The sequence below is a fragment of the Ixodes scapularis genome, unplaced genomic scaffold, assembly GCF_016920785.2.
Source record: "Ixodes scapularis isolate PalLabHiFi unplaced genomic scaffold, ASM1692078v2 PGA_scaffold8__174_contigs__length_109621045, whole genome shotgun sequence".
NCBI lineage: Eukaryota > Metazoa > Arthropoda > Arachnida > Ixodida > Ixodidae > Ixodes > Ixodes scapularis.
Window position 1 is genome coordinate 109,005,748 of NW_024609883.1, and position 9,190 is coordinate 109,014,937.

Sequence of the window (9,190 nt, forward strand, 5' to 3'; positions counted from 1 at the left end):
TTTTTTTTGTCTATATGTGTTCAAAAGAGCAGTATCACATGGAACATGCCAATATCTTGTTAAAAAAGTCTCGAAAAGGAATTTTAAAACGAATTAAACGGTTAGCAAAGAGCACCTGGTGGATGTCGCTAACGCCTCGTTTGTAATGCTCGTCTAGGAACCTTGACAGCTAGTGACGGCGGTTGTCTCGTCTCCGGCCACGACGAGAGAAAGAGGGAAGGAGGAACTCCCCTCTTCCCGAGAATCCCTTTTGTGTGTCGCAGAAGTCGCTATTGTCCCCCTAGAAGATTATATAACACGAACTCAACTCTCCTACGTCACGCCGCGGTGGTGGCGCGCCAGACGCACTTCCGGTCTGGGGCGGTGGGCAGAAGTCGCCGTGCCAGACATGCATTCCTGTGTTCCTTTGGAAGAAACGAGACAAAAAACCTGCCTTCTCGTCAAAATGCTGCGATGGGGGCTGTACCAAGAGAGTTTGGAGAGGTTTGAAGATCAGTTTTCATGTGTTTTTGCCCCCTCCGTTCGTCCGAGGACGTGGATAGTAGCCGTGAAAGGGGCAAACGAGACGCAGTCGCGAGCTACGATTGCGTGTGAGCGCAACACTTTGTGGTCGCCAGATGTATTTGCTTTGTTCCAACATGAACGAGAGAAAACCGCCAAGTTGTCCGGACCACCCACGGGTTTAGTGCGTCTTCAAATTCACACGGCCGCCTGATCGTTCGAACTTTCGTCTGCTCTTTCAAACTTGGCTGCTTTTTGTCGTCAGCTCGTTCAAACGACAGCGGCCCGTAAACCAAACGTTGACCCGGTAATTGCGATAAGAACTAAGTGCAGGCCTCAAAACACTTTTGAAGGTTGGTTGGGGTGAGTAGGCTAAGTGTAAACAGATACAAGAAGATGATGATCATTGTTACCAGTGGCCATCACCGACTTGTAATGCCCGATTCTACTTGCGGTTTTCAGTATTGACGTCCACCTCCGCAGCTACGGTTCACGCTTTTGCAGTCCGAGCGACGTCGCGACTGAAAATAGCGAGCAGAATTCATCGTGGGAGTCAGGGTTTAGCGCCCATTCTGCGGCGTCCACGTGAAATGAATCGCCTCACGTCACATTATTCACGAAAAGTTTTGCCTCGTTAGTTTTGCTGAAGCCTCTCAAGTAGTCAGACATTGTTAGGAGGACGTAGAATCAACAATTCCAACGCGAAAAAGAGCACGGGGACTCCCACCGACGCCGACAACAACGCAATTCAATGGTTTGTTTATGGGCGACGGCGGGCTTCTTGCCCACCATCCACCGCGCATGCGCGGCGCCGGTGGCGTCCGCTAGGGGCGCTCCGGTTTGTTTGTAAACATGAGTTGGTGTATAGAAAATTAACCCGTCACTCAAAATTCGTACAAAAGCAGCCGCTCCGGTGGCTGGAACGACTAGGCCATCCCCTCTACGTCAGCCTCGCCGTAGCTTTGCTCGTCTTGAGACGACCTCCGTCCCGATTGCGTTGGATGTCACGTGCTCTAAGCTGGGCCTTCTCCGTGCGCTTGCCAGAGTGGGCCGTTTATAACGAAAAATACAGCAACCAGGAACAAAATACAAACGTGCGATTGTCATTTACGGATATTGTGGATCATATTCAACCTATTTTTGAGCACGACGGGAATATTTCAAATTTCGTTGAAGTATCCCTTTAAACACTCAGATGCAGGATTGCCTTTTGCTGCTCTATTTAAATCTATCGCTTAAGCAGTCAGATGCAGGATTGCCTTTTGTGAGAGGCCAAGAATACATGAGCGACGGCTGCACGGCCGCCACTCACGTTCAATATCCGCTGTAGCTCGTTTGATGTTGAGGACGGAAGAGATGGTGCGACCGACTCGAAGCTTAGGTGAAAACTGTTTTAATCCACGTGCCGTCGGGCTCGTGCCAACGAGTAGTGTCGTCGTTTTTGTCGGTGGCAACGCTGGACGTATTGAGGGCTACAGATAGCTCACCCCTAAAGACATCGCCTGCAGCAGGCTGCAGGGGACGGAGCGATTCTGCAGCAGCAGCCAATTAAGCTCTTGGGGTTAGCGCTGTTGCCGTTGGTGGGCTGCGAGCGGAATGACTCGGCAGAAAACGGTGGACGTTGAAGACAGCATGCGGGGACCGGGCAGGTCGAGGTCGGTCAAAGTGGATACAGCAAACAGCGGGATCCGGTAGTGCTGTGGTTCCGAAGTTTAGTGGGCTCAAACCCACTTGGGCTCCAAGGGAGATGGCGGCCAAGATGGCGCACCGAGTGGAGAGCAGATGCCTGACCTAGCAGTGAAGAAAGGCTCTGTGAGTGAGACCTTACGAACAGACTGGTGTGCCCTGACTTGCCATGTTTAAGCGTGGCGCGGTGCGGCACGCCCCACATGTGGCAGCACGCGACCGTGCCAGACCAGCCCAACACCACGCAGATGGACACGACTGCCGGGGCGACACCAGGGATTGCGGCAGTGGCGGAAATGCCAACGAACGTAGACTTGCCGAGCTGGCAGGGAGTGGTCGCTGCAAGTTGCTCGGATATGCCCGCGGCAGACTGGACAGAGGCAGTGGGTCCAGGTGTGGGGGCCGAGGGAGATGTGCTCCCGAAACGCCGAATCCCAGAGAAAAGCTCACCGGAGGTAAGCTCACCCACTTTTGTGCGAGTCCAGAGAGAAGCTCACCAGTCTTTGGACAGACCCGGAGAAAAGCTCACCTCAAATAAAATTATTATGTATGTAAAGTGGACGTTAATAGCAGTAGCGCTACCAAAGTTTTATGCGTCTCACGCAGGCGGTACACCGTGCGACGAGCGAAGTGATTTTTCGCATTTAAAGAAGATGCGTCAAACTTTTATGGCATAAGTTTGTGCCCCGAATGAGCAATTTCCACCAAGCTGGTAGTTTTAACAACAACCACTAAAAGGAGGCAAAAAAAGAAATTTGATCATTTTGTTTAGGGGTTCACGCAGTGTACACACTTCACACCAAATCGTCCTGCTGTAAACAAAACAAAAAAATACTAAGATGAAAAAAAATTGTTAGATTTATTTTATTTAAATCCGACTAATATCGCTGTAGCTAGCAAATATTGATTATTTATCACTATATGCATTTCTAAACACGGCTGGTTGTTTGGTCAATGCTTCCGATCAGTGAAAACAATGCAGAAAAAAGAATTTAACTTTTTGTTCATGAAGACTCTGCCATACTAGCACAAAAACAGCTTCTTTTCTTAACGGAAAAGTTGTGTTTCTTTTTTTTTTTTTTCGCGGCCTGATTTTTTGGCAATTTGACATTGCTTTCTCAGTTTTCGCTTCTATAATTTATGTTCTGATTTCATTAAACAAGAAAAATCTCAGGTAGCTGACTAAATAAGTTGGAGGTAGAAATGAAGCTGGACGCATCTACTCCTGTAAGACCACTGCTTGTTGCTCGTGTTCAGTCCGATTGAGATCTTTATTGTGGGAGGTTTCTTTGATTGAAACAAAATATATGGCCATCTTAAAAAAAACATCAAATAATAAAGAAATCAAAACTGAAAAAAGAAAGCAATTATTTTTGCGGCCAAGTTTTTATTTAAATCAAAATAGGTAAAACCGGTCTGATTTGAATCACGATTAACTTGTCTTGATTTTTATTTCCCGACCTGAGTGCAGCGCTCGTTCCGCTTTTATGCCAACCCATTCCGCGTGAGTGTCACCAGTGTCACCTTATTTAATTCTGACGTAGCCGAAATGGAAAAAAATACACATTTTTTTTTAATTAGCATTTTATCGTTATTTTTTATTTCATTTTAATTAGCGTTCTATCAAAATTATGTATTTTATTTTCGTCGGGCAACGCCTTACGTGTTAGACGATGTTTTAATAATTTTAAAATATATTCTGCTAGTGAAGCGCAGAATCGCAGCATGTACTTCACTTGATTCGCAGGTGAGCTTTTCTCCGCATTGGACAGTTTAGCGGTGAGCTTATCTCCGGTGAGCTTTTCTCCGCCGCCCGATATGCCAAGCCGTTGCCGTGCCCTAAGCCGCGGAAAACGTTCCCCTGGATGGCAGGTGCTCGGAGTCGATCATCAGGTCCGGGTCAGCAGTTTGTAGCTCGTTCGATGTTGAGGACGGAAGAGATGGTGCGACCGACTCGGAGCTTAGGTGAAAACGTTCTGCTTAATTCGCGTGCCGTCGGGCTCGTGCCAACAAGTAGCGTTGTCGTCTTTGTTGGGGGCGACGCTGGACGTATTGACTGCTACCTTTATGTGACGCGTCTTTGCGAAGAGTCGCGTCGTCATCTACCGTTTATTTTTGTTTTTGAAAGCTTTCGGCAGTTGGCCAACTCTCCTACCTTCCGCTGTGCCACGTGACGCGCTTCAGAGAGTCGCGAAATCTGATCTGGCTCGCTTAGATTGCAATTTTGCTGAAGTTGCTGTTGCTCTGTGGAAACCATGCTCCTAGCTCGGGTATTAGAAATACGATCTTAGTACTCTCAGTGATGGAAGTGCTTCGCCATTCGCGCCAAAGTGCACCATGAACAAAAGTCTGCTTCATCTTGCGTCAAAATGCCGTTTTTGCGAAGAATTGCGCCACACCTGCGCCGAGACGGGCTTAAAGCTATACATATTTTATCTTGTGGCCAATCGTAATATTCGGAGAAGTGGAAAGAACGGAAAGGTGTACAAATATGAATTTCACAGTGTGTCTACTCACCGTATAGTTAGTTTCGTCTTAGGTCAGAGCACAATCGAAGGCTCGAACACATGCAACCAAAAACACACATACTAGAAGCGCGAGTCACGGGACATTCGCTGCACTTGATTGGTTTAGCCGATGAAAGAACACGAACAAGGGAATGAATGACGAATGCCATGATGTCGCGTTTTGATGCTTCGAATCAATTGGTCAGAGCCGTTGATGTTGGGCATCGACCGCTCTGGCCGCTTGATGCGCTGGCTGGTTGATCGCCGACATCGTCCAAATTTCCAGACAGTGTCGTCGATGTCAGCAGTCCCGAGACAGCTTTGCGGAATAGTAGGATTGCTCATTGCGGCTACCGTGATAAATCAGAACCAGGGTCATGATAAGACCCCTCGATAACCACCATGTCTGCTACACGCCTTCGTTCTGTGGCTGCAGAACACCGTGGCCCTTGGCGCCGCTCGCGTCAACCGTATCTCCCCAGCGTGCGCGCGCTTCGAGCTCCGCCGCTTTGCACCGGAGTGCCAGGAGCAGCGACTGACCTGGGGGAGCGCCTGGCTTAGCGCGATAGGCACACAAATTACGCTCAGGATTATTACGGGCCGACCTTCTTTGTCCTAATTGTAAGATAATAAAAAAAAAAAAAAACTGAGCAGGGAAAGAGAGAAGGAAACACGGGTCTACATACATCTTAATAAATACGGTAGCCATGGTTGTTCCCGTGCCGCTGTCGATCGAGAGAGTAGCGAACTTTGACGTAACTCTGGTTCCTACACCGCTAAAGAGCAGTGTAGGAACCTTTAAAGGGATCGTGAACCGAAATTTGGATTTCAAAAAAACAATGCTGGAGATGTAGGCAAGACGCTACAATCCCTACAGCACTACTAGTAAGGCGATATCTCAAATGGACGGCCGTATTTTTGGAAAAAGAAGTCGAGATTGAACCAGGCCGACGTGGCACGTGACGTCAAGATACCCTGTTTCCTCCTCTCTTCGCTTCGCTCCCTCAAGGCCGCGAGGCGGAGAAGACGCGAGGCCGTTCCCTCTCCTTCTCGGAGAAGCATGACGTCAACAATCCAGCCAAATGCGCCTCTTTTTTTGAAAAATACGGTCATCCGTTCGAGATATCGCTGTATGAGTTATGTATTGGTGTTTGTAGCATCCCGTTGCACGCTTTTGCCGCGTGTTTTGGGGAATCCAGATTTCGGTTCAGCGTCCCTTTAAAGCGCAAGTGTAGGCTTTTTTTAATATTTTTGGGTGGTTGTTTTTGCGGTTTGATATCAGAGTCTTGAGCTTGGTAGGTTCATTGAACTTACGGGACGCGTTTTTATTGGTAGACTTTTCGGAAATTATATTTACGGGCTAAACAAACTACCGAGTGTAGAATGGTGAGATTTATCCCAATGGAGTGTTCTGCCATGGATCAGTTTTCAACCATTTTTAGAGCGCAGCTCTTAGGCGCCCGTTTTCGTGCTTCGCGGCGTCGGCAAAACCGCGCTAAATTTTGCGGGACAATTGACGTCACGTGACCTCAACACCAATTCAATTTTCCCGCTAAATTTAGCGGGGAAAATGACGTCACATGACTTGGTGTCACGTCACCTATGAACAAGTTCAGTTTCTCAGCTAGATGCAACGGGAAAATTGACGTCACGTGACCTCGACAGCGAATCCATTCCCCGCTAAATTTAGCGGTGAATTGAATTGCTGTCGAGGTCATGTGACATCAATTTTTCAGCTAAATTTAGCGGGGAAACTGGGAGGAGGAGGAGGGGAGTGTACGGAGGAGGAGGATGGGAGGGTACTCAGGAGGAGGGGCATACCCTCCTCTCAATAACCTCCTCCCTCCTCCTCAACAGCTGCACTCTAATTTCGTTTTGCAGAGATTTGTAAACGTCTCATTTTTTAATACCCAAGTTGCAAATGGAACCTACCCTGACTATAGAGCCTTATTTAAGAAGACTGTTCCTTTTACGTCCTATCTGTTCTTATCACAAACGGTATAAGTAATCTGATCGAGTATCAAGGAGAAACCCTTTATCACTGTCGTAACTAAACTCATTTAGAGACGCAATCACTTTTTTTTTATTTTCAAGTGATGTGCAAACAGATGTTGGCATCTGCTCCAAAGGCGTCAGTGGCTGCCCCAAACCAATATTTTGCCTGCTACAGAACCTGCTACAAAAGGTCGAATGCCGCTTCCATCATTGTACTCTGCACATTCAAAATTAAAAAAAAAAAATAAATAAATAAATAAAAAAAAATTAAAAATAGACTTTTATTTTGGTGAACAAGGAAGACCAGCGGAGCTGTACTATGGTGGGAATGAAGAAATGGCCGGCCGCAAGTCGGCAAGCCAGAGTGGAAAGGCTCGAAAGGTTGCGCCATCTATGAGCGACGGCGGCAAGCGGACAACCGGCAAATACAACGGATGGATGGATGAATCCGGCTGAGCCCTTTGGATCGGGCGGTAGCTTACGCCACCCAGCCATCTTGTTTTACCGTTTAAGCTTAGAATATTTAAATGTGAAATCTATATTCACTGCGTAGTGCAAAGAAATTCAGGCTATGAAACCCCCTTGCCATCAGTGAATAAGGAAATACCTAGTTTTCTCTTGACTTCTGCCACTATTCACTTAATCTTTGCTTGGTAATCTCTACAGAATTGAAATCCACTCTCCCTTCGCTGTTTCTAAAACCCAATGACTTTATTAAATCTATGTTGTCTTCGGTAGGCATAGGGTGAAGCCCTTTACAGTAGAGTATCAAGTGCTCAGCCGTCTCGTCTTCCTCTCCACAAGCAGTGCACACTGTATCCATTTCCTGGTACTTCACTCTGTATATTCTGGTTCGCAGAACACCCGTCCTCGCCTCAAACAGCAATGAGCTTCCCCTAGAATTGTCATAAATGCTTTCTTTGGCAATAACTGTTTTGTTTGATCTCTAGCTTTCCAGAGCCGTCTTTGCCTGCATTCCCTCTAGTTACCGATCTCTTTCTGTGGCCTTAACTTTCTTCTTAACTGAGACCGTATCTCCACTATAGCCTAAAAACTTTCCTCTTAATTTACTAGTGCGCTGTCTCCACTCTGTGTCTATACTCCTCATGTATAAGTAACTGAAAACCTTTTGTGCCCATTGCTCCCCATCCATTTGCCTCAACCGATCCTCAAATTCTATCTTGCTCACAGCTTCCCTGCTCTCAAATGACGCCCATCGCATGTCTCCTTGTACTCCCTGGTTTGGCGTTTTGCAATGTGCCCCCAAAGCCAGCCTACCTACTCCGCGCTGTTTTATTTCTAGTCTTGCATGCACTTCGGATTTCATGCATAGCACTGCGTTTCCAAAAGTCAAGCCAGGCACCATGACCCCTTTCCAAATCTCTCTCATCACCTAGCTCATACCTGTTGTAATTCCAAAGTACAACATTCTGGACAGCTACCACCATCTATGAGCGACGGCGGCAACCAGAGTTTTGTGTCGACATTTCTTTGCGTGGGACCTCAACAGTAAACAACATCGGCATCACCTTCCTTACTCCATCTCGGAGACTAAAGTTTACCCACGAACTACCAAATAACAGCAAGCTACAATTCCTAGATCGTCAGCTGTCCTTTCACGACAACCATACATGTTGGACCTACAAACCACGGTTCAAAAATTCACTTCCATTAGACTCGGTGCATTCTAATATAATCAAGATAGGAATTGTAAAAAAGCTGCTATATAGCAGCCTTGCAAAAATCATGCGAGCACACAGCCAAGCAGAGTTTTGAGGCACAAGTTCAAAAACTACAGAGTGCGCATGTATACCAGTTCCTTATTGTTCGGTGTAGCAGAGAGCTGGCGAACTAATGAAAGAAGAAGAGATGAGGCGCGCCGACTGGCAGTGATACCCTTCCAACACAAAGTCTCACACAACTTGAAACGAATAGCGTCTAAATATGACATTCAGGTTGTAACATCAGCACCTGATAAATTTTAAAAAAAACTGTGTCCGAGAATTAATTAGCAAAACGAACGACAAGAAAAAGGCTCAGCACAGCGCACATAGATATGTCAACTGCAACGTAAACTGCACGAAGCACGCCCTTCGTGTTCTGACGTAAAGTCTCATCCTCGAGTGACTTCTGAGCCGTACCACAGAAACTATAAAACAATCTAAAGGTTTCCTTTAGATCGTACACGTTTCGTTCAGGTCGTTCATAGAGCAGGATAAGATAGTCATCAACATATCTGAACACACCTGATACCAAGTTTGCTGGAAGCTTCTGGGCTACACAGAACCTGTGCTACGCATGCCCCTTTGCATATTCCATTCTTATTACAGTGGAGGTAAGGTAGAATTTCAGAAGCTCCAAGAATGAATCCACGGCAATACCACACTGCGCCGACCCAGTCACGAAATCCTCCATGAACCGACGACGCCGCGGTGGCACCGCTCGCATGGCGGGAGAGAAGAAAAACGTTCAAGGTTGCCGTAAGATCGTCGAAATGAATC